This window comes from Hydractinia symbiolongicarpus, chromosome 11 (assembly GCF_029227915.1).
Source record: "Hydractinia symbiolongicarpus strain clone_291-10 chromosome 11, HSymV2.1, whole genome shotgun sequence".
In the NCBI taxonomy this organism is placed as follows: domain Eukaryota; kingdom Metazoa; phylum Cnidaria; class Hydrozoa; order Anthoathecata; family Hydractiniidae; genus Hydractinia; species Hydractinia symbiolongicarpus.
In genome coordinates this window covers 18,561,798-18,588,096 of record NC_079885.1, presented here as the reverse complement: position 1 = coordinate 18,588,096, position 26,299 = coordinate 18,561,798, and the positions used below count along the sequence as shown (strand labels likewise).

Genomic DNA, 26,299 nt, shown 5'->3' with positions numbered 1-26,299 from the left:
CCCTTGGCTCAACCCCTGCCGTCTGCGGCCTTCACTCTTCGCATTTGGAAAGCCATTGAGTGGACCGTGCTTACCAAGTCTCTGTGAGCGAGACCTGTTGTGCCTTCGAGCCGACTTAACCTTTGCTTGTGGTGTGCCGCTTGCCAGTGTGTCCGTTCGTAGAGGACGCTTAAAAGGTGCTGCATCGTGAGGTGTAGACTTGACACAAGGACTTTCACCTTTCTGATCTACATCACCTAGTTGAGTGCGTTCGCGTGAATCACTAGGAAGTTGCGTTCGCTGTCTCGGAGAGTGTGGTCCCTGTAGGCAATACGTCGTACTAGTGGCTTGCGTTACATCTAGTTTGTTTCTACTGCAGTTCGACTCCTTTGGTTGTCTCTGAACTTTATTTCTTTCCTCGAGCCGATTTTGATTAGCTCGTATGTATTATTCTGCTAAAAAAAAAAAAAACTTGTGAGCGGGATACGGCCGAAAGGCCCTTGGCTCAACCCCTGCCGTCTGCGGCCTTCACTCTTCGCATTTGGAAAGCCATTGAGTGGACCGTGCTTACCAAGTCTCTGTAAGCGAGATGAGAGATAGGCCCGCGTATGGCCTCCTGCACGTTTTTTCATTTAGACTAGTGATCGTCCCGCCGAAGCGAGACAGTAGAAAAATCGTCTATATACTCATCGTTTTGGCCTTCTCCACGGAAATCTTTAGTAAAAGGCGAAAGCTTTGTGCGTGAACTGAAGAAAGCCCAGAGTTGTCGTAAGTCGGCGCGACCTGTTGTGCCTTCGAGCCGACTTAACCTTTGCTTGTGGTGTGCCGCTTGCCAGTGTGTCCGTTCGTAGAGGACGCTTAAAAGGTGCTGCATCGTGAGGTGTAGACTTGACACAAAGACTTTCACCTTTCTGATCTACATCACCTAGTTGAGTGCGTTCGCGTGAATCACTAGGAAGTTGCGTTCGCTGTCTCGGAGAGTGTGGTCCCTGTTGGCAATACGTCGTACTAGTGGCTTGCGTTACATCTAGTTTGTTTCTACTGCAGTTCGACTCCTTTGGTTGTCTCTGAACTTTATTTCTTTCCTCGAGCCGATTTTGATTAGCTCGTATGTATTATTCTGCTAAAAAAAAAAAAAACTTGTGAGCGGGATACGGCCGAAAGGCCCTTGGCTCAACCCCTGCCGTCTGCGGCCTTCACTCTTCGCATTTGGAAAGCCATTGAGTGGACCGTGCTTACCAAGTCTCTGTGAGCGAGATGAGAGATAGGCCCGCGTATGGCCTCCTGCACGTTTTTTCATTTAGACTAGTGATCGTCCCGCCGAAGCGAGACAGTAGAAAAATCGTCTATATACTCATCGTTTTGGCCTTCTCCACGGAAATCTTTAGTAAAAGGCGAAAGATTTGTGCGTGAACTGAAGAAAGCCCAGAGTTGTCGTAAGTCGGCGCGACCTGTTGTGCCTTCGAGCCGACTTAACCTTTGCTTGTGGTGTGCCGCTTGCCAGTGTGTCCGTTCGTAGAGGACGCTTAAAAGGTGCTGCATCGTGAGGTGTAGACTTGACACAAGGACTTTCACCTTTCTGATCTACATCACCTAGTTGAGTGCGTTCGCGTGAATCACTAGGAAGTTGCGTTCGCTGTCTCGGAGAGTGTGGTCCCTGTAGGCAATACGTCGTACTAGTGGCTTGCGTTACATCTAGTTTGTTTCTACTGCAGTTCGACTCCTTTGGTTGTCTCTGAACTTTATTTCTTTCCTCGAGCCGATTTTGATTAGCTCGTATGTATTATTCTGCTAAAAAAAAAAAAACTTGTGAGCGGGATACGGCTGAAAGGCCCTTGGCTCAACCCCTGCCGTCTGCGGCCTTCACTCTTCGCATTTGGAAAGCCATTGAGTGGACCGTGCTTACCAAGTTTCTGTGAGCGAGATGAGAGATAGGCCCGCGTATGGCCTCCTGCACGTTTTTTCATTTAGACTAGTGATCGTCCCGCCGAAGCGAGACAGTAGAAAAATCGTCTATATACTCATCGTTTTGGCCTTCTCCACGGAAATCTTTAGTAAAAGGCGAAAGATTTGTGCGTGAACTGAAGAAAGCCCAGAGTTGTCGTAAGTCGGCGCGACCTGTTGTGCCTTCGAGCCGACTTAACCTTTGCTTGTGGTGTGCCGCTTGCCAGTGTGTCCGTTCGTAGAGGACGCTCAAAAGGTGCTGCATCGTGAGGTGTAGACTTGACACAAGGACTTTCACCTTTCTGATCTACATCACCTAGTTGAGTGCGTTCGCGTGAATCACTAGGAAGTTGCGTTCGCTGTCTCGGAGAGTGTGGTCCCTGTAGGCAATACGTCGTACTAGTGGCTTGCGTTACATCTAGTTTGTTTCTACTGCAGTTCGACTCCTTTGGTTGTCTCTGAACTTTATTTCTTTCCTCGAGCCGATTTTGATTAGCTCGTATGTATTATTCTGCTAAAAAAAAAAAAAGACTTGTGAGCGGGATACGGCCGAAAGGCCCTTGGCTCAACCCCTGCCGTCTGCGGCCTTCACTCTTCGCATTTGGAAAGCCATTGAGTGGACCGTGCTTACCAAGTCTCTGTGAGCGAGATGAGAGATAGGCCCGCGTATGGCCTCCTGCATGTTTTTTCATTTAGACTAGTGATCGTCCCGCCGAAGCGAGACAGTAGAAAAATCGTCTATATACTCATCGTTTTGGCCTTCTCCACGGAAATCTTTAGTAAAAGGCGAAAGATTTGTGCGTGAACTGAAGAAAGCCCAGAGTTGTCGTAAGTCGGCGCGACCTGTTGTGCCTTCGAGCCGACTTAACCTTTGCTTGTGGTGTGCCGCTTGCCAGTGTGTCCGTTCGTAGAGGACGCTCAAAAGGTGCTGCATCGTGAGGTGTAGACTTGACACAAGGACTTTCACCTTTCTGATCTACATCACCTAGTTGAGTGCGTTCGCGTGAATCACTAGGAAGTTGCGTTCGCTGTCTCGGAGAGTGTGGTCCCTGTAGGCAATACGTCGTACTAGTGGCTTGCGTTACATCTAGTTTGTTTCTACTGCAGTTCGACTCCTTTGGTTGTCTCTGAACTTCATTTCTTTCCTCGAGCCGATTTTGATTAGCTCGTATGTATTATTCTGCTAAAAAAAAAAAAAAAACTTGTGAGCGGGATACGGCCGAAAGGCCCTTGGCTCAACCCCTGCCGTCTGCGGCCTTCACTCTTCGCATTTGGAAAGCCATTGAGTGGACCGTGCTTACCAATTCTCTGTGAGCGAGATGAGAGATAGGCCCGCGTATGGCCTCCTGCACGTTTTTTCATTTAGACTAGTGATCGTCCCGCCGAAGCGAGACAGTAGAAAAATCGTCTATATACTCATCGTTTTGGCCTTCTCCACGGAAATCTTTAGTAAAAGGCGAAAGATTTGTGCGTGAACTGAAGAAAGCCCAGAGTTGTCGTAAGTGGGCGCGACCTGTTGTGCCTTCGAGCCGACTTAACCTTTGCTTGTGGTGTGCCGCTTGCCAGTGTGTCCGTTCGTAGAGGACGCTTAAAAGGTGCTGCATCGTGAGGTGTAGACTTGACACAAGGACTTTCACCTTTCTGATCTACATCACCTAGTTGAGTGCGTTCGCGTGAATCACTAGGAAGTTGCGTTCGCTGTCTCGGAGAGTGTGGTCCCTGTAGGCAATACGTCGTACTAGTGGCTTGCGTTACATCTAGTTTGTTTCTACTGCAGTTCGACTCCTTTGGTTGTCTCTGAACTTCATTTCTTTCCTCGAGCCGATTTTGATTAGCTCGTATGTATTATTCTGCTAAAAAAAAAAAAAAACTTGTGAGCGGGATACGGCCGAAAGGCCCTTGGTTCAACCCCTGCCGTCTGCGGCCTTCACTCTTCGCATTTGGAAAGCCATTGAGTGGACCGTGCTTACCAATTCTCTGTGAGCGAGATGAGAGATAGGCCCGCGTATGGCCTCCTGCACGTTTTTTCATTTAGACTAGTGATCGTCCCGCCGAAGCGAGACAGTAGAAAAATCGTCTATATACTCATCGTTTTGACCTTTTCCACGGAAATCTTTAGTAAAAGGCGAAAGATTTGTGCGTGAACTGAAGAAAGCCCAGAGTTGTCGTAAGTCGGCGCGACCTGTTGTGCCTTCGAGCCGACTTAACCTTTGCTTGTGGTGTGCCGCTTGCCAGTGTGTCCGTTCGTAGAGGACGCTTAAAAGGTGCTGCATCGTGAGGTGTAGACTTGACACAAGGACTTTCACCTTTCTGATCTACATCACCTAGTTGAGTGCGTTCGCGTGAATCACTAGGAAGTTGCGTTCGCTGTCTCGGAGAGTGTGGTCCCTGTAGGCAATACGTCGTACTAGTGGCTTGCGTTACATCTAGTTTGTTTCTACTGCAGTTCGACTCCTTTGGTTGTCTCTGAACTTTATTTCTTTCCTCGAGCCGATTTTGATTAGCTCGTATGTATTATTCTGGTTCAAAAAAAAGAAAACATGTGAGCGGGATACGGCCGAAAGGCCCTTGGCTCAACCCCTGCCGTCTGCGGCCTTCACTCTTCGCATTTGGAAAGCCATTGAGTGGACCGTGCTTACCAAGTCTCTGTGAGCGAGATGAGAGATAGGCCCGCGTATGGCCTCCTGCACGTTTTTTCATTTAGACTAGTGATCGTCCCGCCGAAGCGAGACAGTAGAAAAATCGTCTATATACTCATCGTTTTGGCCTTCTCCACGGAAATCTTTAGTAAAAGGCGAAAGATTTGTGCGTGAACTGAAGAAAGCCCAGAGTTGTCGTAAGTGGGCGCGACCTGTTGTGCCTTCGAGCCGACTTAACCTTTGCTTGTGGTGTGCCGCTTGCCAGTGTGTCCGTTCGTAGAGGACGCTTAAAAGGTGCTGCATCGTGAGGTGTAGACTTGACACAAGGACTTTCACCTTTCTGATCTACATCACCTAGTTGAGTGCGTTCGCGTGAATCACTAGGAAGTTGCGTTCGCTGTCTCGGAGAGTGTGGTCCCTGTAGGCAATACGTCGTACTAGTGGCTTGCGTTACATCTAGTTTGTTTCTACTGCAGTTCGACTCCTTTGGTTGTCTCTGAACTTCATTTCTTTCCTAGAGCCGATTTTGATTAGCTCGTATGTATTATTCTGCTAAAAAAAAAAAAAACTTGTGAGCGGGATACGGCCGAAAGGCCCTTGGCTCAACCCCTGCCGTCTGCGGCCTTCACTCTTCGCATTTGGAAAGCCATTGAGTGGACCGTGCTTACCAATTCTCTGTGAGCGAGATGAGAGATAGGCCCGCGTATGGCCTCCTGCACGTTTTTTCATTTAGACTAGTGATCGTCCCGCCGAAGCGAGACAGTAGAAAAATCGTCTATATACTCATCGTTTTGGCCTTCTCCACGGAAATCTTTAGTAAAAGGCGAAAGATTTGTGCGTGAACTGAAGAAAGCCCAGAGTTGTCGTAAGTGGGCGCGACCTGTTGTGCCTTCGAGCCGACTTAACCTTTGCTTGTGGTGTGCCGCTTGCCAGTGTGTCCGTTCGTAGAGGACGCTTAAAAGGTGCTGCATCGTGAGGTGTAGACTTGACACAAGGACTTTCACCTTTCTGATCTACATCACCTAGTTGAGTGCGTTCGCGTGAATCACTAGGAAGTTGCGTTCGCTGTCTCGGAGAGTGTGGTCCCTGTAGGCAATACGTCGTACTAGTGGCTTGCGTTACATCTAGTTTGTTTCTACTGCAGTTCGACTCCTTTGGTTGTCTCTGAACTTCATTTCTTTCCTCGAGCCGATTTTGATTAGCTCGTATGTATTATTCTGCTAAAAAAAAAAAAAAACTTGTGAGCGGGATACGGCCGAAAGGCCCTTGGCTCAACCCCTGCCGTCTGCGGCCTTCACTCTTCGCATTTGGAAAGCCATTGAGTGGACCGTGCTTACCAATTCTCTGTGAGCGAGATGAGAGATAGGCCCGCGTATGGCCTCCTGCACGTTTTTTCATTTAGACTAGTGATCGTCCCGCCGAAGCGAGACAGTAGAAAAATCGTCTATATACTCATCGTTTTGACCTTTTCCACGGAAATCTTTAGTAAAAGGCGAAAGATTTGTGCGTGAACTGAAGAAAGCCCAGAGTTGTCGTAAGTCGGCGCGACCTGTTGTGCCTTCGAGCCGACTTAACCTTTGCTTGTGGTGTGCCGCTTGCCAGTGTGTCCGTTCGTAGAGGACGCTTAAAAGGTGCTGCATCGTGAGGTGTAGACTTGACACAAGGACTTTCACCTTTCTGATCTACATCACCTAGTTGAGTGCGTTCGCGTGAATCACTAGGAAGTTGCGTTCGCTGTCTCGGAGAGTGTGGTCCCTGTAGGCAATACGTCGTACTAGTGGCTTGCGTTACATCTAGTTTGTTTCTACCGCAGTTCGACTCCTTTGGTTGTCTCTGAACTTTATTTCTTTCCTCGAGCCGATTTTGATTAGCTCGTATGTATTATTCTGGTTCAAAAAAAAGAAAACTTGTGAGCGGGATACGGCCGAAAGGCCCTTGGCTCAACCCCTGCCGTCTGCGGCCTTCACTCTTCGCATTTGGAAAGCCATTGAGTGGACCGTGCTTACCAATTCTCTGTGAGCGAGATGAGAGATAGGCCCGCGTATGGCCTCCTGCACGTTTTTTCATTTAGACTAGTGATCGTCCCGCCGAAGCGAGACAGTAGAAAAATCGTCTATATACTCATCGTTTTGACCTTTTCCACGGAAATCTTTAGTAAAAGGCGAAAGATTTGTGCGTGAACTGAAGAAAGCCCAGAGTTGTCGTAAGTCGGCGCGACCTGTTGTGCCTTCGAGCCGACTTAACCTTTGCTTGTGGTGTGCCGCTTGCCAGTGTGTCCGTTCGTAGAGGACGCTTAAAAGGTGCTGCATCGTGAGGTGTAGACTTGACACAAGGACTTTCACCTTTCTGATCTACATCACCTAGTTGAGTGCGTTCGCGTGAATCACTAGGAAGTTGCGTTCGCTGTCTCGGAGAGTGTGGTCCCTGTAGGCAATACGTCGTACTAGTGGCTTGCGTTACATCTAGTTTGTTTCTACCGCAGTTCGACTCCTTTGGTTGTCTCTGAACTTTATTTCTTTCCTCGAGCCGATTTTGATTAGCTCGTATGTATTATTCTGGTTCAAAAAAAAGAAAACTTGTGAGCGGGATACGGCCGAAAGGCCCTTGGCTCAACCCCTGCCGTCTGCGGCCTTCACTCTTCGCATTTGGAAAGCCATTGAGTGGACCGTGCTTACCAAGTCTCTGTGAGCGAGATGAGAGATAGGCCCGCGTATGGCCTCCTGCACGTTTTTTCATTTAGACTAGTGATCGTCCCGCCGAAGCGAGACAGTAGAAAAATCGTCTATATACTCATCGTTTTGGCCTTCTCCACGGAAATCTTTAGTAAAAGGCGAAAGATTTGTGCGTGAACTGAAGAAAGCCCAGAGTTGTCGTAAGTGGGCGCGACCTGTTGTGCCTTCGAGCCGACTTAACCTTTGCTTGTGGTGTGCCGCTTGCCAGTGTGTCCGTTCGTAGAGGACGCTTAAAAGGTGCTGCATCGTGAGGTGTAGACTTGACACAAGGACTTTCACCTTTCTGATCTACATCACCTAGTTGAGTGCGTTCGCGTGAATCACTAGGAAGTTGCGTTCGCTGTCTCGGAGAGTGTGGTCCCTGTAGGCAATACGTCGTACTAGTGGCTTGCGTTACATCTAGTTTGTTTCTACTGCAGTTCGACTCCTTTGGTTGTCTCTGAACTTCATTTCTTTCCTCGAGCCGATTTTGATTACCTCGTATGTATTATTCTGCTAAAAAAAAAAAAAAACTTGTGAGCGGGATACGGCCGAAAGGCCCTTGGCTCAACCCCTGCCGTCTGCGGCCTTCACTCTTCGCATTTGGAAAGCCATTGAGTGGACCGTGCTTACCAAGTTTCTGTGAGCGAGATGAGAGATAGGCCCGCGTATGGCCTCCTGCACGTTTTTTCATTTAGACTAGTGATCGTCCCGCCGAAGCGAGACAGTAGAAACATCGTCTAGATACTCATCGTTTTGGCCTTCTCCACGGAAGTCTTTAGTAAAAGGCGAAAGATTTGTGCGTGAACTGAAGAAAGCCCAGAGTTGTCGTAAGTCGGCGCGACCTGTTGTGCCTTCGAGCCGACTTAACCTTTGCTTGTGGTGTGCCGCTTGCAAGTGTGTCCGTTCGTAGAGGACGCTTAAAAGGTGCTGCATCGTGAGGTGTAGACTTGACACAAGGACTTTCACCTTTCTGATCTACATCACCTAGTTGAGTGCGTTCGCGTGAATCACTAGGAAGTTGCGTTCGCTGTCTCGGAGAGTGTGGTCCCTGTAGGCAATACGTCGTACTAGTGGCTTGCGTTACATCTAGTTTGTTTCTACTGCAGTTCGACTCCTTTGGTTGTCTCTGAACTTTATTTCTTTCCTCGAGCCGATTTTGATTAGCTCGTATGTATTATTCTGCTAAAAAAAAAAAAAAACTTGTGAGCGGGATACGGCCGAAAGGCCCTTGGCTCAACCCCTGCCGTCTGCGGCCTTCACTCTTCGCATTTGGAAAGCCATTGAGTGGACCGTGCTTACCAAGTCTCTGTGAGCGAGATGAGAGATAGGCCCGCGTATGGCCTCCTGCACGTTTTTTCATTTAGACTAGTGATCGTCCCGCCGAAGCGAGACAGTAGAAAAATCGTCTATATACTCATCGTTTTGGACTTCTCCACGGAAATCTTTAGTAAAAGGCGAAAGATTTGTGCGTGAACTGAAGAAAGCCCAGAGTTGTCGTAAGTGGGCGCGACCTGTTGTGCCTTCGAGCCGACTTAACCTTTGCTTGTGGTGTGCCGCTTGCCAGTGTGTCCGTTCGTAGAGGACGCTTAAAAGGTGCTGCATCGTGAGGTGTAGACTTGACACAAGGACTTTCACCTTTCTGATCTACATCACCTAGTTGAGTGCGTTCGCGTGAATCACTAGGAAGTTGCGTTCGCTGTCTCGGAGAGTGTGGTCCCTGTAGGCAATACGTCGTACTAGTGGCTTGCGTTACATCTAGTTTGTTTCTACTGCAGTTCGACTCCTTTGGTTGTCTCTGAACTTCATTTCTTTCCTCGAGCCGATTTTGATTAGCTCGTATGTATTATTCTGCTAAAAAAAAAAAAAACTTGTGAGCGGGATACGGCCGAAAGGCCCTTGGCTCAACCCCTGCCGTCTGCGGCCTTCACTCTTCGCATTTGGAAAGCCATTGAGTGGACCGTGCTTACCAAGTCTCTGTGAGCGAGATGAGAGATAGGCCCGCGTATGGCCTCCTGCACGTTTTTTCATTTAGACTAGTGATCGTCCCGCCGAAGCAAGACAGTAGAAACATCGTCTATATACTCATCGTTTTGGCCTTCTCCACGGAAATCTTTAGTAAAAGGCGAAAGATTTGTGCGTGAACTGAAGAAAGCCCAGAGTTGTCGTAAGTCGGCGCGACCTGTTGTGCCTTCGAGCCGACTTAACCTTTGCTTGTGGTGTGCCGCTTGCCAGTGTGTCCGTTCGTAGAGGACGCTTAAAAGGTGCTGCATCGTGAGGTGTAGACTTGACACAAGGACTTTCACCTTTCTGATCTACATCACCTAGTTGAGTGCGTTCGCGTGAATCACTAGGAAGTTGCGTTCGCTGTCTCGGAGAGTGTGGTCCGTGTAGGCAATACGTCGTACTAGTGGCTTGCGTTACATCTAGTTTGTTTCTACTGCAGTTAGACTCCTTTGGTTGTCTCTGAACTTTATTTCTTTCCTCGAGCCGATTTTGATTAGCTCGTATGTATTATTCTGCTAAAAAAAAAAAAAACTTGCGAGCGGGATACGGCCGAAAGGCCATTGGCTCAACCCTTGCCGTCTGCGGCCTTCACTCTTCGCATTTGGAAAGCCATTGAGTGGACCGTGCTTACCAAGTCTCTGTGAGCGAGATGAGAGATAGGCCCGCGTATGGCCTCCTGCACGTTTTTTCATTTAGACTAGTGATCGTCCCGCCGAAGCGAGACAGTAGAAAAATCGTCTATATACTCATCGTTTTGGCCTTCTCCACGGAAATCTTTAGTAAAAGGCGAAAGATTTGTGCGTGAACTGAAGAAAGCCCAGAGTTGTCGTAAGTCGGCGCGACCTGTTGTGCCTTCGAGCCGACTTAACCTTTGCTTGTGGTGTGCCGCTTGCCAGTGTGTCCGTTCGTAGAGGACGCTTAAAAGGTGCTGCATCGTGAGGTGTAGACTTGACACAAGGACTTTCACCTTTCTGATCTACATCACCTAGTTGAGTGCGTTCGCGTGAATCACTAGGAAGTTGCGTTCGCTGTCTCGGAGAGTGTGGTCCCTGTAGGCAATACGTCGTACTAGTGGCTTGCGTTACATCTAGTTTGTTTCTACTGCAGTTCGACTCCTTTGGTTGTCTCTGAACTTTATTTCTTTCCTCGAGCCGATTTTGATTAGCTCGTATGTATTATTCTGCTAAAAAAAAAAACAACTTGTGAGCGGGATACGGGCGAAAGGCCCTTGGCTCAACCCCTGCCGTCTGCGGCCTTCACTCTTCGCATTTGGAAAGCCATTGAGTGGACCGTGCTTACCAAGTCTCTGTGAGCGAGATGAGAGATAGGCCCGCGTATGGCCTCCTGCACGTTTTTTCATTTAGACTAGTGATCGCCCCGCCGAAGCGAGACAGTAGAAAAATCGTCTATATACTCATCGTTTTGGCTTTCTCCACGGAAATCTTTAGTAAAAGGCGAAAGATTTGTGCGTGAACTGAAGAAAGCCCAGAGTTGTCGTAAGTCGGCGCGACCTGTTGTGCCTTCGAGCCGACTTAACCTTTGCTTGTGGTGTGCCGCTTGCCAGTGTGTCCGTTCGTAGAGGACGCTTAAAAGGTGCTGCATCGTGAGGTGTAGACTTGACACAAGGACTTTCACCTTTCTGATCTACATCACCTAGTTGAGTGCGTTCGCGTGAATCACTAGGAAGTTGCGTTCGCTGTCTCGGAGAGTGTGGTCCCTGTAGGCAATACGTCGTACTAGTGGCTTGCGTTACATCTAGTTTGTTTCTACTGCAGTTCGACTCCTTTGGTTGTCTCTGAACTTTATTTCTTTCCTCGAGCCGATTTTGATTAGCTCGTATGTATTATTCTGCTAAAAAAAAAAAAAAACTTGTGAGCGGGATACGGCCGAAAGGCCCTTGGCTCAACCCTTGCCGTCTGCGGCCTTCACTCTTCGCATTTGGAAAGCCATTGAATGGACCGTGCTTACCAAGTCCCTGTGAGCGAGATGAGAGATAGGCCCGCGTATGGCCTCCTGCACGTTTTTTCATTTAGACTAGTGATCGTCCCGTCGAAGCGAGACAGTAGAAAAATCGTCTATATACTCATCGTTTTGGCCTTCTCCACGGAAATCTTTAGTAAAAGGCGAAAGATTTGTGCGTGAACTGAAGAAAGCCCAGAGTTGGCGTAAGTCGGCGCGACCTGTTGTGCCTTCGAGCCGACTTAACCTTTGCTTGTGGTGTGCCGCTTGCCAGTGTTTCCGTTCGTAGAGGACGCTTAAAAGGTGCTGCATCGTGAGGTGTAGACTTGACACAAGGACTTTCACCTTTCTGATCTACATCACCTAGTTGAGTGCGTTCGCGTGAATCACTAGGAAGTTGCGTTCGCTGTCTCGGAGAGTGTGGTCCCTGTAGGCAATACGTCGTACTAGTGGCTTGCGTTACATCTAGTTTGTTTCTACTGCAGTTAGACTCCTTTGGTTGTCTCTGAACTTTATTTCTTTCCTCGAGCCGATTTTGATTAGCTCGTATGTATTATTCTGCTAAAAAAAAAAAAAAACTTGCGAGCGGGATACGGCCGAAAGGCCATTGGCTCAACCCTTGCCGTCTGCGGCCTTCACTCTTCGCATTTGGAAAGCCATTGAGTGGACCGTGCTTACCAAGTCTCTGTGAGCGAGATGAGAGATAGGCCCGCGTATGGCCTCCTGCACGTTTTTTCATTTAGACTAGTGATCGTCCCGCCGAAGCGAGACAGTAGAAAAATCGTCTATATACTCATCGTTTTGGCCTTCTCCACGGAAATCTTTAGTAAAAGGCGAAAGATTTGTGCGTGAACTGAAGAAAGCCCAGAGTTGTCGTAAGTCGGCGCGACCTGTTGTGCCTTCGAGCCGACTTAACCTTTGCTTGTGGTGTGCCGCTTGCCAGTGTGTCCGTTCGTAGAGGACGCTTAAAAGGTGCTGCATCGTGAGGTGTAGACTTGACACAAGGACTTTCACCTTTCTGATCTACATCACCTAGTTGAGTGCGTTCGCGTGAATCACTAGGAAGTTGCGTTCGCTGTCTCGGAGAGTGTGGTCCCTGTAGGCAATACGTCGTACTAGTGGCTTGCGTTACATCTAGTTTGTTTCTACTGCAGTTCGACTCCTTTGGTTGTCTCTGAACTTTATTTCTTTCCTCGAGCCGATTTTGATTAGCTCGTATGTATTATTCTGCTAAAAAAAAAAACAACTTGTGAGCGGGATACGGGCGAAAGGCCCTTGGCTCAACCCCTGCCGTCTGCGGCCTTCACTCTTCGCATTTGGAAAGCCATTGAGTGGACCGTGCTTACCAAGTCTCTGTGAGCGAGATGAGAGATAGGCCCGCGTATGGCCTCCTGCACGTTTTTTCATTTAGACTAGTGATCGCCCCGCCGAAGCGAGACAGTAGACAAATTGTCTATATACTCATCGTTTTGGCTTTCTCCACGGAAATCTTTAGTAAAAGGCGAAAGATTTGTGCGTGAACTGAAGAAAGCCCAGAGTTGTCGTAAGTCGGCGCGACCTGTTGTGCCTTCGAGCCGACTTAACCTTTGCTTGTGGTGTGCCGCTTGCCAGTGTGTCCGTTCGTAGAGGACGCTTAAAAGGTGCTGCATTCTGAGGTGTAGACTTGACACAAGGACTTTCACCTTTCTGATCTACATCACCTAGTTGAGTGCGTTCGCGTGAATCACTAGGAAGTTGCGTTCGCTGTCTCGGAGAGTGTGGTCCCTGTAGGCAATACGTCGTACTAGTGGCTTGCGTTACATCTAGTTTGTTTCTACTGCAGTTCGACTCCTTTGGTTGTCTCTGAACTTTATTTCTTTCCTCGAGCCGATTTTGATTAGCTCGTATGTATTATTCTGCTAAAAAAAAAAAAAACTTGTGAGCGGGATACGGCCGAAAGGCCCTTGGCTCAACCCTTGCCGTCTGCGGCCTTCACTCTTCGCATTTGGAAAGCCATTGAGTGGACCGTGCTTACCAAGTCCCTGTGAGCGAGATGAGAGATAGGCCCGCGTATGGCCTCCTGCACGTTTTTTCATTTAGACTAGTGATCGTCCCGCCGAAGCGAGACAGTAGAAAAATCGTCTATATACTCATCGTTTTGGCCTTCTCCACGGAAATCTTTAGTAAAAGGCGAAAGATTTGTGCGTGAACTGAAGAAAGCCCAGAGTTGGCGTAAGTCGGCGCGACCTGTTGTGCCTTCGAGCCGACTTAACCTTTGCTTGTGGTGTGCCGCTTGCCAGTGTTTCCGTTCGTAGAGGACGCTTAAAAGGTGCTGCATCGTGAGGTGTAGACTTGACACAAGGACTTTCACCTTTCTGATCTACATCACCTAGTTGAGTGCGTTCGCGTGAATCACTAGGAAGTTGCGTTCGCTGTCTCGGAGAGTGTGGTCCCTGTAGGCAATACGTCGTACTAGTGGCTTGCGTTACATCTAGTTTGTTTCTACTGCAGTTCGACTCCTTTGGTTTTCTCTGAACTTTATTTCTTTCCTCGAGCCGATTTTGATTAGCTCGTATGTATTATTCTGCTAAAAAAAAAAACAAACTTGTGAGCGGGATACGGCCGAAAGGCCCTTGGCTCAACCCCTGCCGTCTGCGGCCTTCACTCTTCGCATTTGGAAAGCCATTGAGTGGACCGTGCTTACCAAGTCTCTGTGAGCGAGATGAGAGATAGGCCCGCGTATGGCCTCCTGCACGTTTTTTCATTTAGACTAGTGATCGTCCCGCCGAAGCGAGACAGTAGAAAAATCGTCTATATACTCATCGTTTTGGCTTTCTCCACGGAAATCTTTAGTAAAAGGCGAAAGATTTGTGCGTGAACTGAAGAAAGCCCAGAGTTGTCGTCAGTCGGCGCGACCTGTTGTGCCTTCGAGCCGACTTAACCTTTGCTTGTGGTGTGCCGCTTGCCAGTGTGTCCGTTCGTAGAGGACGCTTAAAAGGTGCTGCATCGTGAGGTGTAGACTTGACACAAGGACTTTCACCTTTCTGATCTACATCACCTAGTTGAGTGCGTTCGCGTGAATCACTAGGAAGTTGCGTTCGCTGTCTCGGAGAGTGTGGTCCCTGTAGGCAATACGTCGTACTAGTGGCTTGCGTTACATCTAGTTTGTTTCTACTGCAGTTCGACTCCTTTGGTTGTCTCTGAACTTTATTTCTTTCCTCGAGCCGATTTTGATTAGCTCGTATGTATTATTCTGCTAAAAAAAAAAAAAAACTTGTGAGCGGGATACGGCCGAAAGGCCCTTGGCTCAACCCCTGCCGTCTGCGGCCTTCACTCTTCGCATTTGGAAAGCCATTGAGTGGACCGTGCTTACCAAGTCTCTGTGAGCGAGATGAGAGATAAGCCCGCGTATGGCCTCCTGCACGTTTTTTCATTTAGACTAGTGATCGTCCCGCCGAAGTGAGACAGTAGAAAAATCGTCTATATACTCATCGTTTTGGCCTTCTCCACGGAAATCTTTAGTAAAAGGCGAAAGATTTGTGCGTGAACTGAAGAAAGCCCAGAGTTGTCGTAAGTCGGCGCGACCTGTTGTGCCTTCGAGCCGACTTAACCTTTGCTTGTGGTGTGCCGCTTGCCAGTGTGTCCGTTCGTAGAGGACGCTTAAAAGGTGCTGCATCGTGAGGCGTAGACTTGACACAAGGACTTTCACCTTTCTGATCTACATCACCTAGTTGAGTGCGTTCGCGTGAATCACTAGGAAGTTGCGTTCGCTGTCTCGGAGAGTGTGGTCCCTGTAGGCAATACGTCGTACTAGTGGCTTGCGTTACATCTAGTTTGTTTCTACTGCAGTTCGACTCCTTTGGTTGTCTCTGAACTTTATTTCTTTCCTCGAGCCAATTTTGATTAGCTCGTATGTATTATTCTGCTAAAAAAAAAAAAAAACTTGTGAGCGGGATACGGCCGAAAGGCCCTTGGCTCAACCCCTGCCGTCTGCGGCCTTCACTCTTCGCATTTGGAAATCCATTGAGTGGACCGTGCTTACCAAGTCTCTGTGAGCGAGATGAGAGATAGGCCCGCGTATGGCCTCCTGCACGTTTTTTCATTTAGACTAGTGATCGTCCCGCCGAAGCGAGACAGTAGAAAAATCGTCTATATACTCATCGTTTTGGCCTTCTCCACGGAAATCTTTAGTAAAAGGCGAAAGATTTGTGCGTGAACTGAAGAAAGCCCAGAGTTGTCGTAAGTCGGCGCGACCTGTTGTGCCTTCGAGCCGACTTAACCTTTGCTTGTGGTGTGCCGCTTGCCAGTGTGTCCGTTCGCAGAGGACGCTTAAAAGGTGCTGCATCGTGAGGTGTAGACTTGACACAAGGACTTTCACCTTTCTGATCTACATCACCTAGTTGAGTGCGTTCGCGTGAATCACTAGGAAGTTGCGTTCGCTGTCTCGGAGAGTGTGGTCCCTGTAGGCAATACGTCGTACTAGTGGCTTGCGTTACATCTAGTTTGTTTCTACTGCAGTTCGACTCCTTTGGTTGTCTCTGAACTTTATTTCTTTCCTCGAGCCGATTTTGATTAGCTCGTATGTATTATTCTGCTAAAAAAAAACAAAAACTTGTGAGCGGGATACGGGCGAAAGGCCCTTGGCTCAACCCCTGCCGTCTGCGGCCTTCACTCTTCGCATTTGGAAAGCCATTGAGTGGACCGTGCTTACCAAGTCTCTGTGAGCGAGATGAGAGATAGGCCCGCGTATGGCCTCCTGCACGTTTTTTCATTTAGACTAGTGATCGTCCCGCCGAAGCGAGACAGTAGAAAAATCGTCTATATACTCATCGTTTTGGCCTTCTCCACGGAAATCTTTAGTAAAAGGCGAAAGATTTGTGCGTGAACTGAAGAAAGCCCAGAGTTGTCGTAAGTCGGCGCGACCTGTTGTGCCTTCGAGCCGACTTAACCTTTGCTTGTGGTGTGCCGCTTGCCAGTGTGTCCGTTCGTAGAGGACGCTTAAAAGGTGCTGCATCGTGAGGTGTAGACTTGACACAAGGACTTTCACCTTTCTGATCTACATCACCTAGTTGAGTGCGTTCGCGTGAATCACTAGGAAGTTGCGTTCGCTGTCTCGGAGAGTGTGGTCCCTGTAGGCAATACGTCGTACTAGTGGCTTGCGTTACATCTAGTTTGTTTCTACTGCAGTTCGACTCTTTTGGTTGTCTCTGAACTTTATTTTTTTCCTCGAGCCGATTTTGATTAGCTCGTATGTATTATTCTGCTAAAAAAAAAAAAAACTTGTGAGCGGGATACGGCCGAAAGGCCCTTGGCTCAACCCCTGCCGTCTGCGGCCTTCACTCTTCGCATTTGGAAAGCCATTGAGTGGACCGTGCTTACCAAGTCTCTGTGAGCGAGATGAGAGATAGGCCCGCGTATGGCCTCCTGCACGCTTTTTCATTTAGACTAGTGATCGTCCCGCCGAAGCGAGACAGTAGAAAAATCGTCTATATACTCATCGTTTTGGCCTTCTCCACGGAAATCTTTAGTAAAAGGCGAAAGATTTGTGCGTGAACTGAAGAAAGCCCAGAGTTGTCGTAAGTCGGCGCGACCTGTTGTGCCTTCGAGCCGACTTAACCTTTGCTTGTGGTGTGCCGCTTGCCAGTGTGTCCGTTCGTAGAGGACGCCTAAAAGGTGCTGCATCGTGAGGTGTAAACTTGACACAAGGACTTTCACCTTTCTGATCTACATCACCTAGTTGAGTGCGTTCGCGTGAATCACTAGGAAGTTGCGTTCGCTGTCTCGGAGAGTGTGGTCCCTGTAGGCAATACGTCGTACTAGTGGCTTGCGTTACATCTAGTTTGTTTCTACTGCAGTTCGACTCTTTTGGTTGTCTCTGAACTTTATTTTTTTCCTCGAGCCGATTTTGATTAGCTCGTATGTATTATTCTGCTAAAAAAAAAAAAAACTTGTGAGCGGGATACGGCCGAAAGGCCCTTGGCTCAACCCCTGCCGTCTGCGGCCTTCACTCTTCGCATTTGGAAAGCCATTGAGTGGACCGTGCTTACCAAGTCTCTGTGAGCGAGATGAGAGATAGGCCCGCGTATGGCCTCCTGCACGTTTTTTCATTTAGACTAGTGATCGTCCCGCCGAAGCAAGACAGTAGAAAAATCGTCTATATACTCATCGTTTTGGCCTTCTCCACGGAAATCTTTAGTAAAAGGCGAAAGATTTGTGCGTGAACTGAAGAAAGCCCAGAGTTGTCGTAAGTCGGCGCGACCTGTTGTGCCTTCGAGCCGACTTAACCTTTGCTTGTGGTGTGCCGCTTGCCAGTGTGTCCGTTCGTAGAGGACGCCTAAAAGGTGCTGCATCGTGAGGTGTAGACTTGACACAAGGACTTTCACCTTTCTGATCTACATCACCTAGTTCAGTGCGTTCGCGTGAATCACTAGGAAGTTGCGTTCGCTGTCTCGGAGAGTGTGGTCCCTGTAGGCAATACGTCGTACTAGTGGCTTGCGTTACATCTAGTTTGTTTCTACTGCAGTTCGACTCCTTTGGTTGTCTCTGAACTTTATTTCTTTCCTCGAGCCGATTTTGATTAGCTCGTATGTATTATTCTGCTAAAAAAAAAAAAAAACTTGTGAGCGGGATACGGCCGAAAGGCCCTTGGCTCAACCCCTGCCGTCTGCGGCCTTCACTCTTCGCATTTGGAAAGCCATTGAGTGGACCGTGCTTACCAAGTCTCTGTGAGCGAGATGAGAGATAGGCCCGCGTATGGCCTCCTGCACGTTTTTTCATTTAGACTAGTGATCGTCCCGCCGAAGCGAGACAGTAGAAAAATCGTCTATATACTCATCGTTTTGGCCTTCTCCACGGAAATCTTTAGTAAAAGGCGAAAGATTTGTGCGTGAACTGAAGAAAGCCCAGAGTTGTCGTAAGTCGGCGCGACCTGTTGTGCCTTCGAGCCGACTTAACCTTTGCTTGTGGTGTGCCGCTTGCCAGTGTGTCCGTTCGTAGAGGACGCCTAAAAGGTGCTGCATCGTGAGGTGTAGACTTGACACAAGGACTTTCACCTTTCTGATCTACATCACCTAGTTCAGTGCGTTCGCGTGAATCACTAGGAAGTTGCGTTCGCTGTCTCGGAGAGTGTGGTCCCTGTAGGCAATACGTCGTACTAGTGGCTTGCATTACATCTAGTTTGTTTCTACTGCAGTTCGACTCCTTTGGTTGTCTCTGAACTTTATTTCTTTCCTCGAGCCGATTTTGATTAGCTCGTATGTATTATTCTGCTAAAAAAAAAAAAAAACTTGTGAGCGGGATACGGCCGAAAGGCCCTTGGCTCAACCCCTGCCGTCTGCGGCCTTCACTCTTCGCATTTGGAAAGCCATTGAGTGGACCGTGCTTACCAAGTCTCTGTGAGCGAGATGAGAGATAGGCCCGCGTATGGCCTCCTGCACGTTTTTTCATTTAGACTAGTGATCGTCCCGCCGAAGCGAGACAGTAGAAAAATCGTCTATATACTCATCGTTTTGGCCTTCTCCACGGAAATCTTTAGTAAAAGGCGAAAGATTTGTGCGTGAACTGAAGAAAGCCCAGAGTTGTCGTAAGTCGGCGCGACCTGTTGTGCCTTCGAGCCGACTTAACCTTTGCTTGTGGTGTGCCGCTTGCCAGTGTGTCCGTTCGTAGAGGACGCTTAAAAGGTGCTGCATCGTGAGGTGTAGACTTGACACAAGGACTTTCACCTTTCTGATCTACATCATCTAGTTGAGTACGTTCGCGTGAATCACTAGGAAGTTGCGTTCGCTGTCTCGGAGAGTGTTGTCCCTGTAGGCAATACGTCGTACTAGTGGCTTGCGTTACATCTAGTTTGTTTCTACTGCAGTTCGACTCCTTTGGTTGTCTCTGAACTTTATTTCTTTCCTCGAGCCGATTTTGATTAGCTCGTATGTATTATTCTGCTAAAAAAAAAAAAAACTTGTGAGCGGGATACGGGCGAAAGGCCCTTGGCTCAACCCCTGCCGTCTGCGGCCTTCACTCTTCGCATTTGGAAAGCCATTGAGTGGACCGTGCTTACCAAGTCTCTGTGAGCGAGATGAGAGATAGGCCCGCGTATGGCCTCCTGCACGTTTTTTCATTTAGACTAGTGATCGTCCCGCCGAAGCGAGACAGTAGAAAAATCGTCTATATACTCATCGTTTTGGCCTTCTCCACGGAAATCTTTAGTAAAAGGCGAAAGATTTGTGCGTGAACTGAAGAAAGCCCAGAGTTGTCGTAAGTCGGCGCGACCTGTTGTGCCTTCGAGCCGACTTAACCTTTGCTTGTGGTGTGCCGCTTGCCAGTGTGTCCGTTCGTAGAGGACGCTTAAAAGGTGCTGCATCGTGAGGTGTAGACTTGACACAAGGACTTTCACCTTTCTGATCTACATCACCTAGTTGAGTGCGTTCGCGTGAATCACTAGGAAGTTGCGTTCGCTGTCTCGGAGAGTGTGGTCCCTGTAGGCAATACGTCGTACTAGTGGCTTGCGTTACATCTAGTTTGTTTCTACTGCAGTTCGACTCTTTTGGTTGTCTCTGAACTTTATTTTTTTCCTCGAGCCGATTTTGATTAGCTCGTATGTATTATTCTGCTAAAAAAAAAAAAAACTTGTGAGCGGGATACGGCCGAAAGGCCCTTGGCTCAACCCCTGCCGTCTGCGGCCTTCACTCTTCGCATTTGGAAAGCCATTGAGTGGACCGTGCTTACCAAGTCTCTGTGAGCGAGATGAGAGATAGGCCCGCGTATGGCCTCCTGCACGTTTTTTCATTTAGACTAGTGATCGTCCCGCCGAAGCAAGACAGTAGAAAAATCGTCTATATACTCATCGTTTTGGCCTTCTCCACGGAAATCTTTAGTAAAAGGCGAAAGATTTGTGCGTGAACTGAAGAAAGCCCAGAGTTGTCGTAAGTCGGCGCGACCTGTTGTGCCTTCGAGCCGACTTAACCTTTGCTTGTGGTGTGCCGCTTGCCAGTGTGTCCGTTCGTAGAGGACGCCTAAAAGGTGCTGCATCGTGAGGTGTAGACTTGACACAAGGACTTTCACCTTTCTGATCTACATCACCTAGTTCAGTGCGTTCGCGTGAATCACTAGGAAGTTGCGTTCGCTGTCTCGGAGAGTGTGGTCCCTGTAGGCAATACGTCGTACTAGTGGCTTGCGTTACATCTAGTTTGTTTCTACTGCAGTTCGACTCCTTTGGTTGTCTCTGAACTTTATTTCTTTCCTCGAGCCGATTTTGATTAGCTCGTATGTATTATTCTGCTAAAAAAAAAAAAAAACTTGTGAGCGGGATACGGCCGAAAGGCCCTTGGCTCAACCCCTGCCGTCTGCGGCCTTCACTCTTCGCATTTGGAAAGCCATTGAGTGGACCGTGCTTACCAAGTCTCTGTGAGCGAGATGAGAGATAGGCCCGCGTATGGCCTCCTGCACGTTTTTTCATTTAGACTAGTGATCGTCCCGCCGAAGCGAGACAGTAGAAAAATCGTCTATATACTCATCGTTTTGGCCTTCTCCACGGAAATCTTTAGTAAAAGGCGAAAGATTTGTGCGTGAACTGAAGAAAGCCCAGAGTTGTCGTAAGTCGGCGCGACCTGTTGTGCCTTCGAGCCGACTTAACCTTTGCTTGTGGTGTGCCGCTTGCCAGTGTGTCCGTTCGTAGAGGACGCCTAAAAGGTGCTGCATCGTGAGGTGTAGACTTGACACAAGGACTTTCACCTTTCTGATCTACATCACCTAGTTCAGTGCGTTCGCGTGAATCACTAGGAAGTTGCGTTCGCTGTCTCGGAGAGTGTGGTCCCTGTAGGCAATACGTCGTACTAGTGGCTTGCATTACATCTAGTTTGTTTCTACTGCAGTTCGACTCCTTTGGTTGTCTCTGAACTTTATTTCTTTCCTCGAGCCGATTTTGATTAGCTCGTATGTATTATTCTGCTAAAAAAAAAAAAAAACTTGTGAGCGGGATACGGCCGAAAGGCCCTTGGCTCAACCCCTGCCGTCTGCGGCCTTCACTCTTCGCATTTGGAAAGCCATTGAGTGGACCGTGCTTACCAAGTCTCTGTGAGCGAGATGAGAGATAGGCCCGCGTATGGCCTCCTGCACGTTTTTTCATTTAGACTAGTGATCGTCCCGCCGAAGCGAGACAGTAGAAAAATCGTCTATATACTCATCGTTTTGGCCTTCTCCACGGAAATCTTTAGTAAAAGGCGAAAGATTTGTGCGTGAACTGAAGAAAGCCCAGAGTTGTCGTAAGTCGGCGCGACCTGTTGTGCCTTCGAGCCGACTTAACCTTTGCTTGTGGTGTGCCGCTTGCCAGTGTGTCCGTTCGTAGAGGACGCTTAAAAGGTGCTGCATCGTGAGGTGTAGACTTGACACAAGGACTTTCACCTTTCTGATCTACATCATCTAGTTGAGTACGTTCGCGTGAATCACTAGGAAGTTGCGTTCGCTGTCTCGGAGAGTGTTGTCCCTGTAGGCAATACGTCGTACTAGTGGCTTGCGTTACATCTAGTTTGTTTCTACTGCAGTTCGACTCCTTTGGTTGTCTCTGAACTTTATTTCTTTCCTCGAGCCGATTTTGATTAGCTCGTATGTATTATTCTGCTAAAAAAAAAAAAAACTTGTGAGCGGGATACGGGCGAAAGGCCCTTGGCTCAACCCCTGCCGTCTGCGGCCTTCACTCTTCGCATTTGGAAAGCCATTGAGTGGACCGTGCTTACCAAGTCTCTGTGAGCGAGATGAGAGATAGGCCCGCGTATGGCCTCCTGCACGTTTTTTCATTTAGACTAGTGATCGTCCCGCCGAAGCGAGACAGTAGAAAAATCGTCTATATACTCATCGTTTTGGCCTTCTCCACGGAAATCTTTAGTAAAAGGCGAAAGATTTGTGCGTGAACTGAAGAAAGCCCAGAGTTGTCGTAAGTCGGCGCGACCTGTTGTGCCTTCGAGCCGACTTAACCTTTGCTTGTGGTGTGCCGCTTGCCAGTGTGTCCGTTCGTAGAGGACGCTTAAAAGGTGCTGCATCGTGAGGTGTAGACTTGACACAAGGACTTTCACCTTTCTGATCTACATCACCTAGTTGAGTGCGTTCGCGTGAATCACTAGGAAGTTGCGTTCGCTGTCTCGGAGAGTGTGGTCCCTGTAGGCAATACGTCGTACTAGTGGCTTGCGTTACATCTAGTTTGTTTCTACTGCAGTTCGACTCTTTTGGTTGTCTCTGAACTTTATTTTTTTCCTCGAGCCGATTTTGATTAGCTCGTATGTATTATTCTGCTGAAAAAAAAAAAACTTGTGAGCGGGATACGGCCGAAAGGCCCTTGGCTCAACCCCTGCCGTCTGCGGCCTTCACTCTTCGCATTTGGAAAGCCATTGAGTGGACCGTGCTTACCAAGTCTCTGTGAGCGAGATGAGAGATAGGCCCGCGTATGGCCTCCTGCACGTTTTTTCATTTAGACTAGTGATCGTCCCGCCGAAGCGAGACAGTAGAAAAATCGTCTATATACTCATCGTTTTGGCCTTCTCCACGGAAATCTTTAGTAAAAGGCGAAAGATTTGTGCGTGAACAGAAGAAAGCCCAGAGTTGTCGTAAGTCGGCGCGACCTGTTGTGCCTTCGAGCCGACTTAACCTTTGCTTGTGGTGTGCCGCTTGCCAGTGTGTCCGTTCGTAGAGGACGCTTAAAAGGTGCTGCACCGTGAGGTGTAGACTTGACACAAGGACTTTCACCTTTCTGATCTACATCACCTAGTTGAGTGCGTTCGCGTGAATCACTAGGAAGTTGCGTTCGCTGTCTCGGAGAGTGTGGTCCCTGTAGGCAATACGTCGTACTAGTGGCTTGCGTTACATCTAGTTTGTTTCTACTGCAGTTCGACTCCTTTGGTTGTCTCTGAACTTTATTTCTTTCCTCGAGCCGATTTTGATTAGCTCGTATGTATTATTCTGCTAAAAAAAAAAAAACTTGTGAGCGGGATACGGGCGAAAGGCCCTTGGCTCAACCCCTGCCGTCTGCGGCCTTCACTCTTCGCATTTGGAAAGCCATTGAGTGGACCGTGCTTACCAAGTCTCTGTGAGCGAGATGAGAGATAGGCCCGCGTATGGCCTCCTGCACGTTTTTTCATTTAGACTAGTGATCGTCCCGCCGAAGCGAGACAGTAGAAAAATTGTCTATATACTCATCGTTTTGGCCTTCTCCACGGAAATCTTTAGTAAAAGGCGAAAGATTTGTGCGTGAACTGAAGAAAGCCCAGAGTTGTCGTAAGTCGGCGCGACCTGTTGTGCCTTCGAGCCGACTTAACCTTTGCTTGTGGTGTGCCGCTTGCCAGTGTGTCCGTTCGTAGAGGACGCTTAAAAGGTGCTGCATCGTGAGGTGTAGACTTGACACAAGGACTTTCACCTTTCTGATCTACATCACCTAGTTGAGTGCGTTCGCGTGAATCACTAGGAAGTTGCGTTCGCTGTCTCGGAGAGTGTGGTCCCTGTAGGCAATACGTCGTACTAGTGGCTTGCGTTACATCTAGTTTGTTTCTACTGCAGTTCGACTCCTTTGGTTGTCTCTGAACTTTATTTCTTTCCTCGAGCCGATTTTGATTAGCTCGTATGTATTATTCTGCTAAAAAAAAAAAAAACTTGTGAGCGGGATACGGCCGAAAGGCCCTTGGCTCAACCCCTGCCGTCTGCGGCCTTCACTCTTCGCATTTGGAAAGCCATTGAGTGGACCGTGCTTACCAAGTCTCTGTGAGCGAGATGAGAGATAGGCCCGCGTATGGCCTCCTGCACGTTTTTTCATTTAGACTAGTGATCGTCCCGCCGAAGCGAGACAGTAGAAAAATCGTCTATATACTCATCGTTTTGGCCTTCTCCACGGAAATCTTTAGTAAAAGGCGAAAGATTTGTGCGTGAACTGAAGAAAGCCCAGAGTTGTCGTAAGTGGGCGCGACCTGTTGTGCCTTCGAGCCGACTTAACCTTTGCTTGTGGTGTGCCGCTTGCCAGTGTGTCCGTTCGTAGAGGACGCTTAAAAGGTGCTGCATCGTGAGGTGTAGACTTGACACAAGGACTTTCACCTTTCTGATCTACATCACCTAGTTGAGTGCGTTCGCGTGAATCACTAGGAAGTTGCGTTCGCTGTCTCGGAGAGTGTGGTCCCTGTAGGCAATACGTCGTACTAGTGGCTTGCGTTACATCTAGTTTGTTTCTACTGCAGTTCGACTCCTTTGGTTGTCTCTGAACTTTATTTCTTTCCTCGAGCCGATTTTGATTAGCTCGTATGTATTATTCTGCTAAAAAAAAAAAAAAACTTGTGAGCGGGATACGGGCGAAAGGCCCTTGGCTCAACCCCTGCCGTCTGCGGCCTTCACTCTTCGCATTTGGAAAGCCATTGAGTGGACCGTGCTTACCAAGTCTCTGTGAGCGAGACCTGTTGTGCCTTCGAGCCGACTTAACCTTTGCTTGTGGTGTGCCGCTTGCCAGTGTGTCCGTTCGTAGAGGACGCTTAAAAGGTGCTGCATCGTGAGGTGTAGACTTGACACAAGGACTTTCACCTTTCTGATCTACATCACCTAGTTGAGTGCGTTCGCGTGAATCACTAGGAAGTTGCGTTCGCTGTCTCGGAGAGTGTGGTCCCTGTAGGCAATACGTCGTACTAGTGGCTTGCGTTACATCTAGTTTGTTTCTACTGCAGTTCGACTCCTTTGGTTGTCTCTGAACTTTATTTCTTTCCTCGAGCCGATTTTGATTAGCTCGCATGTATTATTCTGCTAAAAAAAAAAAAAAACTTGTGAGCGGGATACGGGCGAAAGGCCCTTGGCTCAACCCCTGCCGTCTGCGGCCTTCACTCTTCGCATTTGGAAAGCCATTGAGTGGACCGTGCTTACCAAGTCTCTGTGAGCGAGACCTGTTGTGCCTTCGAGCCGACTTAACCTTTGCTTGTGGTGTGCCGCTTGCCAGTGTGTCCGTTCGTAGAGGACGCTTAAAAGGTGCTGCATCGTGAGGTGTAGACTTGACACAAGGACTTTCACCTTTCTGATCTACATCACCTAGTTGAGTGCGTTCGCGTGAATCACTAGGAAGTTGCGTTCGCTGTCTCGGAGAGTGTGGTCCCTGTAGGCAATACGTCGTACTAGTGGCTTGCGTTACATCTAGTTTGTTTCTACTGCAGTTCGACTCCTTTGGTTGTCTCTGAACTTTATTTCTTTCCTCGAGCCGATTTTGATTAGCTCGTATGTATTATTCTGCTAAAAAAAAAAAAAACTTGTGAGCGGGATACGGCCGAAAGGCCCTTGGCTCAACCCCTGCCGTCTGCGGCCTTCACTCTTCGCATTTGGAAAGCCATTGAGTGGACCGTGCTTACCAAGTCTCTGTAAGCGAGATGAGAGATAGGCCCGCGTATGGCCTCCTGCACGTTTTTTCATTTAGACTAGTGATCGTCCCGCCGAAGCGAGACAGTAGAAAAATCGTCTATATACTCATCGTTTTGGCCTTCTCCACGGAAATCTTTAGTAAAAGGCGAAAGATTTGTGCGTGAACTGAAGAAAGCCCAGAGTTGTCGTAAGTCGGCGCGACCTGTTGTGCCTTCGAGCCGACTTAACCTTTGCTTGTGGTGTGCCGCTTGCCAGTGTGTCCGTTCGTAGAGGACGCTTAAAAGGTGCTGCATCGTGAGGTGTAGACTTGACACAAGGACTTTCACCTTTCTGATCTACATCACCTAGTTGAGTGCGTTCGCGTGAATCACTAGGAAGTTGCGTTCGCTGTCTCGGAGAGTGTGGTCCCTGTAGGCAATACGTCGTACTAGTGGCTTGCGTTACATCTAGTTTGTTTCTACTGCAGTTCGACTCCTTTGGTTGTCTCTGAACTTTATTTCTTTCCTCGAGCCGATTTTGATTAGCTCGTATGTATTATTCTGCTAAAAAAAAAAAAAACTTGTGAGCGGGATACGGCCGAAAGGCCCTTGGCTCAACCCCTGCCGTCTGCGGCCTTCACTCTTCGCATTTGGAAAGCCATTGAGTGGACCGTGCTTACCAAGTCTCTGTGAGCGAGATGAGAGATAGGCCCGCGTATGGCCTCCTGCACGTTTTTTCATT

At 48.5% G+C, this 26,299-nt stretch overlaps 37 non-coding genes across 37 annotated transcripts; all 37 read right to left on the bottom strand.

Annotated features, from left to right (window-relative positions):
* Positions 1-624: 624 nt before the first annotated feature.
* Positions 625-745, bottom strand: LOC130619912 (U5 spliceosomal RNA). The gene has a single exon (XR_008980649.1). It is a non-coding gene; the product is annotated as a U5 spliceosomal RNA (small nuclear RNA).
* A 547-nt stretch (positions 746-1,292) lies between these two features.
* LOC130619419 (U5 spliceosomal RNA) lies at positions 1,293-1,413 on the bottom strand. Its single transcript, XR_008980158.1, has one exon. It is a non-coding gene; the product is annotated as a U5 spliceosomal RNA (small nuclear RNA).
* A 546-nt stretch (positions 1,414-1,959) lies between these two features.
* Positions 1,960-2,080, bottom strand: LOC130619417 (U5 spliceosomal RNA). Its single transcript, XR_008980157.1, has one exon. It is a non-coding gene; the product is annotated as a U5 spliceosomal RNA (small nuclear RNA).
* A 548-nt stretch (positions 2,081-2,628) lies between these two features.
* LOC130619416 (U5 spliceosomal RNA) lies at positions 2,629-2,749 on the bottom strand. The gene has a single exon (XR_008980156.1). It is a non-coding gene; the product is annotated as a U5 spliceosomal RNA (small nuclear RNA).
* A 549-nt stretch (positions 2,750-3,298) lies between these two features.
* Positions 3,299-3,419, bottom strand: LOC130619414 (U5 spliceosomal RNA). Its single transcript, XR_008980154.1, has one exon. It is a non-coding gene; the product is annotated as a U5 spliceosomal RNA (small nuclear RNA).
* Positions 3,420-3,967: 548 nt separating this feature from the next.
* LOC130619901 (U5 spliceosomal RNA) lies at positions 3,968-4,088 on the bottom strand. The gene has a single exon (XR_008980638.1). It is a non-coding gene; the product is annotated as a U5 spliceosomal RNA (small nuclear RNA).
* Positions 4,089-4,636: 548 nt separating this feature from the next.
* On the bottom strand, positions 4,637-4,757 carry LOC130619413 (U5 spliceosomal RNA). The gene has a single exon (XR_008980153.1). It is a non-coding gene; the product is annotated as a U5 spliceosomal RNA (small nuclear RNA).
* A 547-nt stretch (positions 4,758-5,304) lies between these two features.
* LOC130619412 (U5 spliceosomal RNA) lies at positions 5,305-5,425 on the bottom strand. The gene has a single exon (XR_008980152.1). It is a non-coding gene; the product is annotated as a U5 spliceosomal RNA (small nuclear RNA).
* Positions 5,426-5,973: 548 nt separating this feature from the next.
* LOC130619900 (U5 spliceosomal RNA) lies at positions 5,974-6,094 on the bottom strand. Its single transcript, XR_008980637.1, has one exon. It is a non-coding gene; the product is annotated as a U5 spliceosomal RNA (small nuclear RNA).
* A 548-nt stretch (positions 6,095-6,642) lies between these two features.
* Positions 6,643-6,763, bottom strand: LOC130619899 (U5 spliceosomal RNA). The gene has a single exon (XR_008980636.1). It is a non-coding gene; the product is annotated as a U5 spliceosomal RNA (small nuclear RNA).
* Positions 6,764-7,311: 548 nt separating this feature from the next.
* On the bottom strand, positions 7,312-7,432 carry LOC130619411 (U5 spliceosomal RNA). Its single transcript, XR_008980150.1, has one exon. It is a non-coding gene; the product is annotated as a U5 spliceosomal RNA (small nuclear RNA).
* Positions 7,433-7,980: 548 nt separating this feature from the next.
* LOC130619945 (U5 spliceosomal RNA) lies at positions 7,981-8,101 on the bottom strand. Its single transcript, XR_008980682.1, has one exon. It is a non-coding gene; the product is annotated as a U5 spliceosomal RNA (small nuclear RNA).
* Positions 8,102-8,649: 548 nt separating this feature from the next.
* LOC130619800 (U5 spliceosomal RNA) lies at positions 8,650-8,770 on the bottom strand. Its single transcript, XR_008980539.1, has one exon. It is a non-coding gene; the product is annotated as a U5 spliceosomal RNA (small nuclear RNA).
* A 547-nt stretch (positions 8,771-9,317) lies between these two features.
* Positions 9,318-9,438, bottom strand: LOC130619905 (U5 spliceosomal RNA). The gene has a single exon (XR_008980641.1). It is a non-coding gene; the product is annotated as a U5 spliceosomal RNA (small nuclear RNA).
* A 547-nt stretch (positions 9,439-9,985) lies between these two features.
* On the bottom strand, positions 9,986-10,106 carry LOC130619410 (U5 spliceosomal RNA). The gene has a single exon (XR_008980149.1). It is a non-coding gene; the product is annotated as a U5 spliceosomal RNA (small nuclear RNA).
* A 547-nt stretch (positions 10,107-10,653) lies between these two features.
* Positions 10,654-10,774, bottom strand: LOC130619687 (U5 spliceosomal RNA). The gene has a single exon (XR_008980425.1). It is a non-coding gene; the product is annotated as a U5 spliceosomal RNA (small nuclear RNA).
* A 548-nt stretch (positions 10,775-11,322) lies between these two features.
* LOC130618859 (U5 spliceosomal RNA) lies at positions 11,323-11,443 on the bottom strand. Its single transcript, XR_008979604.1, has one exon. It is a non-coding gene; the product is annotated as a U5 spliceosomal RNA (small nuclear RNA).
* Positions 11,444-11,991: 548 nt separating this feature from the next.
* On the bottom strand, positions 11,992-12,112 carry LOC130619409 (U5 spliceosomal RNA). The gene has a single exon (XR_008980148.1). It is a non-coding gene; the product is annotated as a U5 spliceosomal RNA (small nuclear RNA).
* A 547-nt stretch (positions 12,113-12,659) lies between these two features.
* On the bottom strand, positions 12,660-12,780 carry LOC130619775 (U5 spliceosomal RNA). Its single transcript, XR_008980513.1, has one exon. It is a non-coding gene; the product is annotated as a U5 spliceosomal RNA (small nuclear RNA).
* Positions 12,781-13,327: 547 nt separating this feature from the next.
* On the bottom strand, positions 13,328-13,448 carry LOC130619408 (U5 spliceosomal RNA). The gene has a single exon (XR_008980147.1). It is a non-coding gene; the product is annotated as a U5 spliceosomal RNA (small nuclear RNA).
* Positions 13,449-13,996: 548 nt separating this feature from the next.
* On the bottom strand, positions 13,997-14,117 carry LOC130618849 (U5 spliceosomal RNA). The gene has a single exon (XR_008979594.1). It is a non-coding gene; the product is annotated as a U5 spliceosomal RNA (small nuclear RNA).
* Positions 14,118-14,664: 547 nt separating this feature from the next.
* Positions 14,665-14,786, bottom strand: LOC130619747 (U5 spliceosomal RNA). Its single transcript, XR_008980486.1, has one exon. It is a non-coding gene; the product is annotated as a U5 spliceosomal RNA (small nuclear RNA).
* Positions 14,787-15,334: 548 nt separating this feature from the next.
* LOC130619406 (U5 spliceosomal RNA) lies at positions 15,335-15,455 on the bottom strand. Its single transcript, XR_008980146.1, has one exon. It is a non-coding gene; the product is annotated as a U5 spliceosomal RNA (small nuclear RNA).
* A 548-nt stretch (positions 15,456-16,003) lies between these two features.
* On the bottom strand, positions 16,004-16,124 carry LOC130619405 (U5 spliceosomal RNA). The gene has a single exon (XR_008980145.1). It is a non-coding gene; the product is annotated as a U5 spliceosomal RNA (small nuclear RNA).
* Positions 16,125-16,671: 547 nt separating this feature from the next.
* On the bottom strand, positions 16,672-16,792 carry LOC130619404 (U5 spliceosomal RNA). Its single transcript, XR_008980144.1, has one exon. It is a non-coding gene; the product is annotated as a U5 spliceosomal RNA (small nuclear RNA).
* Positions 16,793-17,339: 547 nt separating this feature from the next.
* Positions 17,340-17,460, bottom strand: LOC130619698 (U5 spliceosomal RNA). Its single transcript, XR_008980436.1, has one exon. It is a non-coding gene; the product is annotated as a U5 spliceosomal RNA (small nuclear RNA).
* Positions 17,461-18,008: 548 nt separating this feature from the next.
* LOC130619402 (U5 spliceosomal RNA) lies at positions 18,009-18,129 on the bottom strand. Its single transcript, XR_008980142.1, has one exon. It is a non-coding gene; the product is annotated as a U5 spliceosomal RNA (small nuclear RNA).
* A 548-nt stretch (positions 18,130-18,677) lies between these two features.
* Positions 18,678-18,798, bottom strand: LOC130619400 (U5 spliceosomal RNA). Its single transcript, XR_008980141.1, has one exon. It is a non-coding gene; the product is annotated as a U5 spliceosomal RNA (small nuclear RNA).
* Positions 18,799-19,345: 547 nt separating this feature from the next.
* LOC130619399 (U5 spliceosomal RNA) lies at positions 19,346-19,466 on the bottom strand. Its single transcript, XR_008980139.1, has one exon. It is a non-coding gene; the product is annotated as a U5 spliceosomal RNA (small nuclear RNA).
* Positions 19,467-20,013: 547 nt separating this feature from the next.
* On the bottom strand, positions 20,014-20,134 carry LOC130619696 (U5 spliceosomal RNA). The gene has a single exon (XR_008980434.1). It is a non-coding gene; the product is annotated as a U5 spliceosomal RNA (small nuclear RNA).
* A 548-nt stretch (positions 20,135-20,682) lies between these two features.
* On the bottom strand, positions 20,683-20,803 carry LOC130619398 (U5 spliceosomal RNA). The gene has a single exon (XR_008980138.1). It is a non-coding gene; the product is annotated as a U5 spliceosomal RNA (small nuclear RNA).
* A 548-nt stretch (positions 20,804-21,351) lies between these two features.
* LOC130619397 (U5 spliceosomal RNA) lies at positions 21,352-21,472 on the bottom strand. The gene has a single exon (XR_008980137.1). It is a non-coding gene; the product is annotated as a U5 spliceosomal RNA (small nuclear RNA).
* Positions 21,473-22,019: 547 nt separating this feature from the next.
* On the bottom strand, positions 22,020-22,140 carry LOC130619396 (U5 spliceosomal RNA). Its single transcript, XR_008980136.1, has one exon. It is a non-coding gene; the product is annotated as a U5 spliceosomal RNA (small nuclear RNA).
* A 546-nt stretch (positions 22,141-22,686) lies between these two features.
* LOC130619813 (U5 spliceosomal RNA) lies at positions 22,687-22,807 on the bottom strand. Its single transcript, XR_008980552.1, has one exon. It is a non-coding gene; the product is annotated as a U5 spliceosomal RNA (small nuclear RNA).
* Positions 22,808-23,353: 546 nt separating this feature from the next.
* Positions 23,354-23,474, bottom strand: LOC130618791 (U5 spliceosomal RNA). The gene has a single exon (XR_008979536.1). It is a non-coding gene; the product is annotated as a U5 spliceosomal RNA (small nuclear RNA).
* A 547-nt stretch (positions 23,475-24,021) lies between these two features.
* On the bottom strand, positions 24,022-24,142 carry LOC130619394 (U5 spliceosomal RNA). The gene has a single exon (XR_008980135.1). It is a non-coding gene; the product is annotated as a U5 spliceosomal RNA (small nuclear RNA).
* A 1,501-nt stretch (positions 24,143-25,643) lies between these two features.
* LOC130619393 (U5 spliceosomal RNA) lies at positions 25,644-25,764 on the bottom strand. Its single transcript, XR_008980134.1, has one exon. It is a non-coding gene; the product is annotated as a U5 spliceosomal RNA (small nuclear RNA).
* Positions 25,765-26,299: the final 535 nt, after the last annotated feature.